Source organism: Mus caroli, chromosome X (assembly GCF_900094665.2).
Source record: "Mus caroli chromosome X, CAROLI_EIJ_v1.1, whole genome shotgun sequence".
Taxonomy (NCBI): Eukaryota; Metazoa; Chordata; class Mammalia; order Rodentia; family Muridae; genus Mus; species Mus caroli.
The window spans coordinates 6,907,839-6,920,550 of record NC_034589.1 but is presented as its reverse complement, the minus strand read 5'-3'; the positions used below and the strand labels follow the sequence as shown (position 1 = coordinate 6,920,550).

General features: G+C 40.5%; 1 protein-coding gene across 1 annotated transcript in view; it reads right to left on the bottom strand.

Moving 5' to 3' along the window:
- Positions 1-12,712, bottom strand: part of Usp9x (ubiquitin specific peptidase 9 X-linked) — a 119,474-nt gene that overhangs the window by 98,674 nt on the left and 8,088 nt on the right. Inside the window, exon 3 of the mRNA XM_029473258.1 lies at positions 9,493-9,608. The gene's annotated coding sequence lies outside the window, so the exon portion shown is untranslated. The remainder of the gene's footprint in view (positions 1-9,492; positions 9,609-12,712) is intronic.

Sequence of the window (12,712 nt, the reverse complement as noted above, 5' to 3'; positions counted from 1 at the left end):
AAAAAAAAAAAAAAAAAAAAAAAAGAATGAGCACTTCCAGTTGTGCTCTGTGTGTTAGATTTATCTGTATTTGGCTATCGTGCAGTTAGGACCAGAGATCTAGGCATTCAAGATTTGAAAATTGAGACCTGAAAAGGCTGGCTGAATCCCAGAGTTGACTCACCCCCTAACAGGAAATGTCAGTTACTATTTGTCCAGTCAAGTCTATGGTCTTCATTGCAAGTGTTAGGAGACTCCCTTGCTTTATATTATGGGGATCTTTGGATGTGCTGCTTAAAATGTGAAAAGTTTGTCTACTTTGTGCAAATCACCACAGTGTAAAATTATTAAATCTTTTTGTGTTTTTCTTGTAAGTAAAACATACTTCTGTGTTACTCTAAGAAGTACAGCTTTCTTCAGTGTGAGAGGGAGTATCATATTGTAACTCCAGTTCCTCACAAGGGTATAGCTCAGATACTTGTCTGGAGTGTTCTGAATTTTTCCAGGTCTTCCCTATTGACAATATAAGCCTCCTAAGTTTATTGTACACAGAAAACCAATATGATTCTCTTAATCTTTTTCATATCAAAACATGATATCCTACAGGACCAATGTCTTGGTCTTTTAGCTAGCATTGTCATTCGGAAAACGAGAAAAAGTTTGGGGCTAAAGAAATGGCTCAGCACCAGAATACTTGCTGCTCTTACTGAAGACCCAGATTCACTTCCCAAGCACCCACATGGCAGTTCACCACTATCGGAGCTCTAGTTCCAGAGGACCCAATGCCCTCTTCCAACATAGGTACCAGGCATTCACACAGGACACATACATACATACAGGCAAAAATACATGCATAAAATAAACATAAACTTTTTCATAAAAGAAAAAGGGGGAACATTATTGAAATTCACAGAATAAAAAATTATAAGGGATTTGATTTTTTTATAATCTAGGTTCTTAATAGAATTGTTTGGAATTTTTTTTTAAATCTGTTAAGAGTCTGAACTCTACAACCATTCTCAGTAATTGAAACAGCATCTTTAAAGCCTTTGTAAATAATATAGCAATGCCATGAAGGCTCCGTTTTCTACAGAACTTTCTAGAATTAAGACTGGCAGTGCGAAGAATTCAACTAAAAGAGATGCTTTGCAGATAATTCCATGGCAGGCTACTAAAGTGTGAGTTCTATTTATTTCATAATTTCTAAGACATTACTCATTAACCAAGTTTGTATGTTTGAGAGTGTGGTCTAAGAGTGATTATTCTATTAAAGACCTCCTGCAATTCAGAACTTTTTGCTGATTCATATAGGCCCATTTTTTCCTTTCAATTAACACTAGTAGGATTTGGGCATATGCTTATTTTTGTATTGTAAACATTGCATGTTTTATTGCTAAAACCAGACATTCTTTATTGGTTCTTTTTTTTTTTTTTTTTTTTTTTTTTTTTTTTTGGAAGGGGTTTCTNNGTATAGCCCTGGCTGTCCTGGAACTCACTTTGTAGACCAGGCTGGCCTCGAACTCAGAAATCCGCCTGCCTCTGCCTCCCGAGTGCTGGGATTAAAGGCTCTTTATTGGTTCTTATGTGTCTTTTGTCTCTTACTTTTTTAAAGATTTCATGCCAGGCAGTGGTGGTAGTGGCAGTGGTGGCACACACCTTTAATCCCAGCACTCAGGAGGCAGAGGCAGACGCATCATCCCTGAGCTTGTGGCCAGCCTGCTCTACAGATCGAGTTCCAGGACAGCCAGGGCACAGAGAAACCCAGTCTTAAATTTTCTTTTTGGAAAAATAGGAACAGCTACCTGTCATCTGTCTAGGATAAATGATCTCCTTTCTACTTTTAGGTTCCTTCCAGGACCTCTTGCTTTTTTTTTTTTTTTGAGGGTTGAGTGGGGTACAACAGCAGACATGGCAGCTCTGCCCTTGCTTTTGCCAGCCCATCTGGTTGTTTACAGGAGTTGCTGCTGTTGGAGGCTAGCTGTTCACTCTCAGTTTACTTAAGCACTCAGCTAGCCTTTCCTTGGTCAAGTCCTTCAACAAACATGGAAGTGCTTACAGAAAGTATGACAGCTTTCAAACGTGTGCTACAGATGGCAATGAGACAAGCAGTGTTCTGGAAAAGGCCTTTCCATGCACTTTATAACATCCAGACACCAGAAGTTCAAAGCAAACAGAACTCTCCTATGGATCACACACAAACGATTTAACGGAATATGATGACATTACAAAAATGTCTGGCCAAGAGAGGAGAAACTGCCTTGTATTCTATCACCCAAACCAACGACTAATGTCATTTTAACATATTTCCTTGCAGCTTTATTTGAATGAGCAGTTTTTCTAAAAGTCAATTCTTCAAATAATATAACAAAATTAAAAAACAGTTGAAGTTTTCGTTTGCTTTGTTTTTGAGGTAAGGTCACATGTAACCCAGGCTGATCTCAAATTTGCTATGGAGCTGAGAGTGACCTTGATCATTAGCCCTCTGCCTTCACTTAAATGCTGAGAGTACAGGCCTGCCTTGCCACAGCTGGGTTAAGTTTGAAAAATTGAAAGAAAAAATATTTTTCACAGTGCTGAAACACAACTGCTATAATCTGTTATATATGTATTGTTTTCACTCATCCTCAAAGATGTCATTGTTGGTCTTTTGAGAAATAGGTATCTATGAATATCCATTTTTTCACATGAGCACTGGTTCATTTACACAGTGTTGATCAAATGTCAGCATGTTCTTTATCTTCTCCACTAACTTTTAGAAAATTTTAAAATGTTTTACACATCATTCCACATCTGGTTATTCACAACTAACTAGTTTTAATCAACAGTATCACACTGGGTAAATGCTGGACAACTGGATAACCAGTCCTTTACTGATAAATATTTGGTATGTTATTTAATCTTTTTGCTATGATAAGAAAATGCTGACTTCCAGTTTCTAAGCCTGCACATGAGGACCTCAGGAGTCATCATTGCTGACCTTACAATAACAGAAAAGCAAATAACCTTAAAGTCAACAACTCCTCTTGGAGCAATCAGAAAATTGAGGTCACAAGGTTAAAAGTGCTACCCCCCCACACACCCAAAAAACAGAGGCTTGACAAGTTTAGAAAAATCACAATTTACCAAAGTAGAAGCTTGAAATAAAAGCCTGCTGCTGGTTAGGGCCAGAACTAGGGTAGGTACATGGTCATTGAGAGTGTGTGTGTACAAACCTGGGAGTGAGTTTTACCTGCAAGAGCTTCCAGGTTCTAGGGGTGTACCTTTGAGCAGGTTTCAGGAGGTTACTGACTATTTCTCAACCAGGCAGGAGAAGAATATTTTGAAATATTCTTAAGAGAATTTTGTTCTCAACAAAAGCATGGCTGTAAGGAAAAGTATTTTACCCAAGTCTAACCACCTTAGGTACAGTTCTAATCAAACTGGCGGGCCCCTAACCTTCAACACAGGGGAAAGGAATGCCAGACTTCAGCCCTCTCCAGCCTCCCAATCTAGATGGGTGGGAGGGTAAGGAATATAAACCAAATTCCCAATCCAACAATCCAGCTGCAGAAACTCCCTAAAAGACTGACACTTAATGTATAAGACTGTAGTATCTTTCCCCTCTCTCCAACACTGCAGCCACATCAGTGGTGATCATGCTAGCAATAGTTACCCTTTATATCATGCCTACCTGTCAACAAGAACCATTAAAAGCACTCTGAGAAAAAAATTTAAATACAGTTTGAAGAGCTAAGCCTCAGAAGCTCATTCAGTTATTGGAATTTAAAACCACTACAGCCGGGTGTGGTGGCGCATGTCTTTAATCCCAGCACTCAGGAAGCAGAGACAGGCGGATTTCTGAGTTCAAGGCCAGCCTGATCTACAAAGTGAGTTCCAGAACAGCCAGGGCTACACAGAGAAACTCTGTCTCGAACCCCCCCCCAAAAAAAAAAACCACTACAATATACTAAAGGATTTAATAAAGTACTGGAATGCATTCCAAATAAGACAGAAACTCTAAGAACAAATAGAAAATGTTAGAAATCAAAATGGGGAACTACAGATGTAGGACAGTCATAAGCTAGAGACATAGTGCGAACAAGGCCCTAGAGTCAATTCCCAGGTGCGAGCATACACACACACACACACACACACACACCACAAATTCTAAACAGCCACAACAGAAATCAAGAGCACCTTTGAGAGGCTCAATTATAGCATGGTATGTAAAGTCAAGGAAAAGGTCAGAGAACATGAACATATGTCAATAGAAACCTCTAAAATGTTAATGAAAGAAAGCCCTAGCTGTCCTGGAACTCACTCTGTAGACCAGGCTGGCCTTGAACTCAGAAATCCACCTGTCTCTGCCTTCCGAGTACTGGGATTAAAGACATGAGCCACCATTGCCCGGCAGCAGGGTTTTATTTGATTTGTTTTCTTCTGAGAGTCTTATTTGCAGGCCAGCTTCTTAGTCTGAGGGGATGCTCAGCATTTACTTTGGCAGGGAGGGACCTCATGAATCTGGCCAGTTTCAGGGACTTTCAGAGACTGAAGCTATTTTGAGTTATTTAATATCTTGTTTAAATTAAAGAGCTTCCCTGTAGGATAGAATGTTTCAATCTTGGAAGGAACCGTCACACAACACCAGGTTGGGTTTTTTTTTTTTAAATGGTATTATTATTTATTCTTTGAAAATTTCATAACACTGAGAAAGTCATATAATGTATTTTGATCATCATCATCCTCACTCCTTCAGCTAACTCCACCTTGACAGTGCCTCCCAACTTCCTAACCCCTTCTCATCTTTTCTTTAAAATAACCCATCCCATCAAGTCCAATTTGTTATAGGTGTAGGCCATCCACTGGAGCATGGTCCACTGCCAGGAACCATCAACCACCAATAGCGTCTCAGTTGAGGTGGAGCTACTGGGCTCCTCCCTAGGAGATAATTCTTTTTAAGTATAACTGACATGCTAGGAAAGGAAAGAAAATGGAACCATAGAAAATGCTCAATTAACACCAGAAAGGGTGGGAAAAGACTGGAAGAAATCAAAGAACAGAAAGGAATAACAAACATGGGAGACAGAAATACAGCTATATTGATAGCCACTTGAAGTGTTAGTAGGCCAAATACAACAATTAAAGGACAGCAGAACTAGGACTGTAGCTTAGTGGTAGAACCAAGGCTTATAATGTTTGGTACCCTGTGTGGCATCTCCAGCCCCAAAAATAGAGACCAATCAAGGTAGGTGATGGCGTGTGAGCTGGAACAGGAACCAGGAGAAAGAAAAGGAGGGAGCTAGTCAGAGGGGATTAAAAGAAAATACCCACTATTTGTTGTCTAAGAAACTCATTTTAAATATTAAAGGCATTGAAAGATTAAAAGATGGCCTTGCCTTTAATCCCAGTAATTGGGAAGCAAAGACAAGTAGACCTCTGAGTTCAAAGCCAGCCAGAGCTACAAAGTAAAATGCTGTCTCGAACAACAACAAAAGTAAAAAAAAAAAAAAAAAAAAAAAAAAAAATGGCATTTTCGTCTTCTTAACAGTAATCAAAAGCAAGCTGAAGTATTTATTTCCAACGAAAATGCCTCGATGAATACTGGTGACCCTAATTCTCCTGTTCTTATTTAAAAGACAGACTTTGGGTTGTACCTATAGCTCACACAAAGCCCACTCCATCCCAAGACTCCCCATAAAACTACACAAGGCAGAGGCCTACATCTAACCCCAGAATTGTGGAGGCAGGAGGAGCAGATGTTTTCAGGCTGGGCTACATGAGGCTCTGTCTAAAACAAAACAAAAAAGATGATCACTCGCCGGGTGGTGGGGTGTGTGTGTATGTTTGTGTGTGTTTTCATGTGGAAACCAGTGGACAACCTTGAGTGTGGCTCCTTGGGAGCTGTCCTCCTCTTCCATCATCATCATCATCACCACCACCACCACCATCATTATCTCCTCCTCTTCTTTCCTCCTCCTTCACTTTTTAATTTTTTATATATCTTTGTGTGTGTGTATGTCAGATGTGTGGGAGTTTTACTGAAGGACAGAAGGGTGTTTCAGATCCCTTGGAGTTGGAGTTACAGGTGGTTGTGAACTGCCTGGCATGGGTGTTGGAAATTAACTTGGGTCTTCTGAAAGAGCAGCTAGTGTTCTTAATCACTGAGCCATCTCTCCAGCTCCACACTGGAATCACAGTCTCTCACTGACCTAGAACTTGACAAGAAAGCTACACTGGCTGGCCAGTGAGTCCCAGAGATTCATCTATGTCCATCTTGCCATTGCCATCATTGTAAGCATATACCACCACATCTGGCTTTTTTTTTTGTGGATTCGGGGGATTAACTATTTAGCTATTGAGCTATCTCCTCAACAGCCGCTTTTCACCTTTCTATGTTATTGCCACATATAAACATAGCCATAGGATGGACTAGCAGGGTACCTGATTACAATAGTCAGTATTCCATAGTATTAGCTTTTCACTGCTATTATATTTCATTGAGCCTGGGGTACCATCTATTATAAGATACATCACTAGATCAAATGCCACTGACAAGGAAAGGAGATGCTGCCAATCACAATGATGGAAGATTCCACCAGGTGTTGGAAAACACATTCCAGTTTCAAAGGCATGAGAAAATGTACTTTGCAGAACAAATAAAACTCAGTGTTAGGAATATTAAAGTTCATGTTTAGAGTCCAGTGGCTTTAACAACTGTTTCTGTCCCAAAGGTCCCTACTCTTACATACCCAGTTTTGAGTGTACCTTTGAGAGGTTAACTTGCTTATTTAACTGCCTATTTGATGTCACCATGTACATTTTACAGTTATCTCAAAACTGCATGAGTTTTCATTATCTACCATCTTATATGGTTACTCTATTCTTCTCAATTATTCAGGCCAGATACCTTGGAGTCAACAGATTCTGGTACTTCTACCTTTAACAAAAGCTCACAGTTTGGTTATTTCTCACTGTCCTCATACACCAGAACACCTGTAGCAGAGATGCGAGCTGTTCACCTCAGCCATGTTTGCCTCTTCCTTTTGGGAACACATTTTTTTCCAGCTTCCTCTGCAGGCAGATGAAATTATGGTGTTTTGTTGGTGGTGTTGGTGTACATGGTGAGACATGGGTCTCATATAGCCCAGATTAGTTGGCCTAGAATTCAATATATACCCAAAGATAACTTTAAACATCTGCTCTTCCTGCCTTTTACCTTCAAAGCACTGAGATTACAGGAGTGCACCACCCATACTCCATATTAGCAGTGATGGATGAATCCCAGAGCTCTAAGTATGCTAGGTAAGCACTCTACCAAGCAAGCCACATTCCCAACTTCATATGATGAGATGACAAGTGGTAGGATATGAGAAGAAATTGTTGCCTATAAAACTCCAATAGTCTTAACTGCATTTTTCCCCTTCCAGTTTGTTGGAATGGCCATGACTCTGCATTGTCCCCTCAATGATGACTTTGGTTGCTATGTGTTGAAAGCAACAGAGTCCCTGTCAGCCTGTCAGCAGTTTCTGACTGCTTAGAGGAATGCCCTTTGACCTGTTCACCTGCCCAATCCCATAAGATGAGCAATTGCATTTTGGAGGGTTCTGAGCAGTGGGCAGTAAGGGAACTGATATTGGAGTTCAGAAAGATGGAGAGCCACATTAAAAAGAAGCAAAATTCTTGATTAAAATGTCACCTGTGATAAATTGGAAGGTATACAAAATACCTCCTGTGCCAATAACTTCATGAAAAGGGGACAGAAGGCAATGTGAGGTGTGCATTGGTGGTCATTTGCTGTGTTTAGCAAAGGAGGGAGGGAGAGGAGGTGAGGGGAGAAAACTCAGGCAAGAACTGCCTGATTGAAGAACAGAAAAGAAAAGTCAGAGTTGGGAAATTTGGAAACTGGGTTTAAAAACTGGACTGTCTCTTTGTCCAAAATACTAGAAGACAGACCAAGAAAAGCTTTGTGCAACCAAGTGTATGGGAATGGCCCCAGTATAACATGCTGATGACTTTGCACATCTTCATCTAGGCCACATGAGCAAGGCTTAACTGCAGTCTGAAAGGAGTCTTGGCAGAGTGCCCTATGATTGCTCCTGGAACAGGCAGAGATAAGGACAGGGGCTGCTGCAAGGGAGTTCCTTGTCCCTATCTTGTGGGAGACCGCCACAAGGCCATTTCTCACCCATCTTCTGTTTGAGGGAGGCCAGTCCTTCCTATCCTCCCTGATTCCTAGCTTAAGGACATCTGCAGGTTTTTGTGACATACTAGGGTACTGCTGTTCTGCACTGAGATCTGGTTTCTGCATGGCTGAATAGCCTACCTGCCACTCAGGTGGTTTGGTTTGTCCTTTGGCTCCTTAGGTTAGATGTCATCCTGTAGAACGCAGATGTGGAACACTGACACCATGTTGGTCCCATTTCACAGCTCTTTAAGTAATATCATTCCTACTCATTTGACCCTAGTTATGTAGTACCAGCCAAGTCAGCAGAAGGGTAGCAAGCGAGCCTAAAACTTTCTGATTTTAAATATACAGCAAGAAAGAAGGAACTTGGCAGTCTGTCTGTATACTTAAAAACTGAAACTGTATTTTGTTTTGTTTTGTTTGTTTTTCAAGACAGGATTTCTCTCTGTAACAGCTCTGGCTGTTCTGGAACTTACTCTGTAGACCAGGATGGCCTCAGACTCACAGAGATCCACCTGCCTCTGCTAGGATCAAAGGCACGTGCCACCACTACTCAGCTTCTGGAACTGTATTTTAAGAGAACATATTTGTTAACATGTCCTGCAATTTTTAAAATATACATTCTTTCTGACTCAGTATTTCTAGTACTCTGATTCTATCCTAGAGAAACAACAAGGACACTAGGATTACTCATAGAACTTTTGTGATAGTTAAAACAGGGCCATAAGCCATGGTGTAGATATGCGGGGACTACCATGCAGTAGTTAAAAAAGAAACAAACTATGTGGAATGACTTCCAAAATAAATGATTTAGTGAATAAGGGAAATTAGAAAGAAAGAGCATTATACCATGAACTGAAATGTAAAAACCTATACAAATGCCATATATTTCAAAGAACAACTACTTACATGTTCAAAAGTACACATCAATGCTAACTACGACAGGAATTGCTTCCTGTGAGGCATGAAGAGAAGGCAATCGGGATTGGGAGTATCGATGGAGAGGGCTGCAGTCTTATTGTAATAATAAACTGTCTTTCAAAAGCAACGAAGACTTGTGCAACAAGAAATCAATTGTTTGATAAAAGCCATTTGGCTGTGCTGCAGACACTGTCCCTCTTCCTTACCGGTTTAACATACACTGGTCCAACTTGCAACTGCTAGCAGAACTCTGGAGGGCCAATGCAGTCCACCAGTAACTAATAAAGAGACTCTGTTAGTCAGGATAGGAGGCCATATGAATAATTTGAAGTAACTAGCCAAGGGGATAAAAGGAACACTCTATGCTGTTGTGGAGGTGGTGATGTCTCAGGTATGGGGAGGAGGGGCTCCGTGGGGATGCTGCTCACCTCATGCTGGCATTTTCTGAAGCTGGTAACTGCGAACAACTCAGCTGGACACTCAGGGAAGCCACAGCTGGGACCAAGGAGAAGTATCTCTGGGGGAAGCTCAGAGGCACAGGAAGCTGACAGGAAAGAAAAAGAAAAAGCATTTAAGTTCCTTTACCCTCCTCAAGCCTGTCAGTCCCTTATTTGCCTCTCATAGCCAGAGCCAAGCAGGAAGCCACCAGCAAAGAAGATATGTGGCTTACAGAGTTTGGAGTCAAAATCTAGACTCTAGGCGCGGGAGGCACAGCATGATGGCAGTGTGCCTAGCAACTGAGTGGTCCTGGATTCCATCCCTCTTCCCCCAAAAGTGGACACGATGACACAGGCCTGTCATTTTTAGAAATGAGGTAAAATGAGTAAGGTGTCCTTTATCTAAATTAGACAAGAGGCCATTTTCAGGGAAGAAGGGGACTAACGAGAGGGGAAAAGAGGGACAGGAAAGAGTCATGGGCTAGTGAGTATCAGTACAGTGTTAAATACATAGGAGAGTGTCCAAATGAAGCCCGTTATTTTGCATGATAACAAGAAAGCCAGATTGAAATAAAATACGTAAACATTAAGCAAATGACTGGATAAACATTTATGAATTGCACAGGCCTGGACTGTCTACACTCATGACAAAAGCATTTACATATCTCAGATTATCCCTTTACTAAATGCTCATCTTCCAATTCTGATGCTCTTTCTGAGCCTGAATGCATGTAATGTAAATCTATCATTCTAGACGCTGGAAGAGTTTATAAAGGAAAGACAAGATGTAGGCTTTCCATTCATCTGCCAACTTTCTCATCACTAGCTTGGCATCCTAGCAACTTCCAAAACATGTATTCAAGTAGGACTTTGAACCCCGTGGGCTTTTTAAAAATTATGTATCAATATGTAGAGTGTTTCACAGTCACAAGTTGGTTTGTTTTGGTTTTTGTTTTTGGCTCTTTTTTTTAGAGGAATGGGGTGCTAGAGTTTGAACCTAGGGCCTTGTGCATGCTAAGCAAGCTCCCTTCCACAGAACCACACTAACAACCATTATACTTCATTATACTTCAGATTGTTCTATCCTGGGCTCCTTAGAAAGTATACAGTTTTATTTCCATCCTTAATTTTTAGTAAGAGGATCTTCCAGGTTCATGTCTAGTCTCGGACCTGGAATTAGCCATGTCTCTAAGGAGCTCTGAACATTTGTCTGTTTTAAATGATATTTAAACATCACAATCAACATGTAGTCTTAACTGACATTTTGATATAATTTCTTTTTTGTCTCTACTTTGTGCCTTTTAGAAAAGGAAATTATGACAAACTCCTATTTCCAGTGTAAGAAGTAAAAGGGTTTCCAGTTAATTTCCTTGATTTACATCTCTCTTCCCATGTGTAAAATCTTAGTTCTTAATGGTGTTAACATAATAACCTATCTGGTTTACGCCACTACACAAATAATAGTTCCAGGATAATGATATTAATGTTATTAGTGACAATTAGATCACTGAGTGTCATTTAAGATTTATCTAGTTATTTTTGTCCTTGGAACCCAGACACGGGGATGCATAGCAAAAAGACTTTAAGTCACTTGAAATAGTTACCATGTACTTTTGCCACTAACTTTATAGTTGGGCTCCTTTTCCCCCCAAGTTCATCTCTAATTTTTAAAAACTATCTTTTTTTTCTTTTTTTGCTTATATTCAGTTTTTAAATGTTTAAAAACCAATTTTACAGTTCTCAAATTAGTGATGTACTACAGCTTAACAGCTTATATAACAAACTAGTGGTGTAAACCAACAAGCCTATATTCTCTTACAGTTGTCCATGGTCAGAAACCTGGGGCAGCTTAGCTTAGCAGTCATGGTTTAAAGGCGCTCAAGTCAGGCTCTCTTACCAAGCTGCAAGCACCATAAGGCTGGTTCAGAGCTGGAGGCATGGCTTCCAAGATGGCCCCTTACTGGGCTCTCATGGGGCCTCAGATTCTCCTCAGGAGTTACTACTTGGCAGAGCAAAGAATTTCCCAGAGAACAAATGATTCAGGAGAGAGAAGGGGCAACAAGGAAGCTACATTGTGTCTAAAATGTACTTGTAGAAGGGATCACAGAGCCCAACCAAGGCGCCCTGTTGCTAGGACATCACAAGGCTCTGGATACTAAGATGGTTATCATTAAAGGTTATCTTTTACATAAAACAAACAAAACAACAACAACAACAAGTATAAGGCAAAATATGTATAAAGAAACTAGCTCCCACCTTTGAACATTCCCTCCCTCCATCTTTAGGAAATCACTTTTACTAATTCCTACTTATCTTCCCAGTATTTTTGTTTTGAAAAATACCAGAAAATAGGCAGACTTGCAGCCCCCCAAATTGATTTGCTACAAAACATTCCTACACCTTGCTTTTTTCAGCACCAGTACTGTTCTCCCCTCTCCCCCAGAAGGGCGGGGGGGGGGCATCATTCATGACAGGATTTCTGGTTGTCCTGGAACTGTAGACCAGGCTGACCTCCATCTCAGAGATCTGCCTGCCTCAGCCGACCAAGTGCTGGGGTCAAAGACATGTGCCACCACTGCCTGGCTCAATATCATACTCTTAACAGCAGCATACAGATGTCATCAGTCCACTGTGGCACTTCATTCAACTCTGCTATGTAATTACTATCCTTTAATCACTAAAATTTAGTGTTTCAATGCCTTCACCATTTTTGCAATTATTCTTCACCTTTAGGGTGTCTGAATTGCTTATCATTTTTGTCATTATAAGTAATGCTATAGTAAATATCCTTGTGTATGAAGATTTTCTGGATATGCAGTTATCTTAGACAACTTGACTTAAAGGTACAGATTTATTAACTCCAAGATCTACTTTGTGCCTGTTTTATACATTGTCAAATTGATCCACATTAAACATTACATATACCCCTATAACATTCCTACATAGAACAGAGAGAGTGTTCATTTTATCTGGGTTCTTTTGTTCTTGTTTATGTTTTTATGTTTTTTTGTTTTTTGTTTTTTGTTTTTTGTTTTTGAGACAGGGTCTCTCTTTGTAGCCCTGGCTGTCCTGGAACTCACTCTGTAGACCAGGCTGGCCTCGAACTCAGAAATCCGCTTGCCTCTGCCTCCCGAGTGCTGGGATTAAAGGCGTGCGCCACCACGCCCGGCTGGCCAGTTGTTTCTTTTTTTGTTTGTTTGTTTGTTTTTTT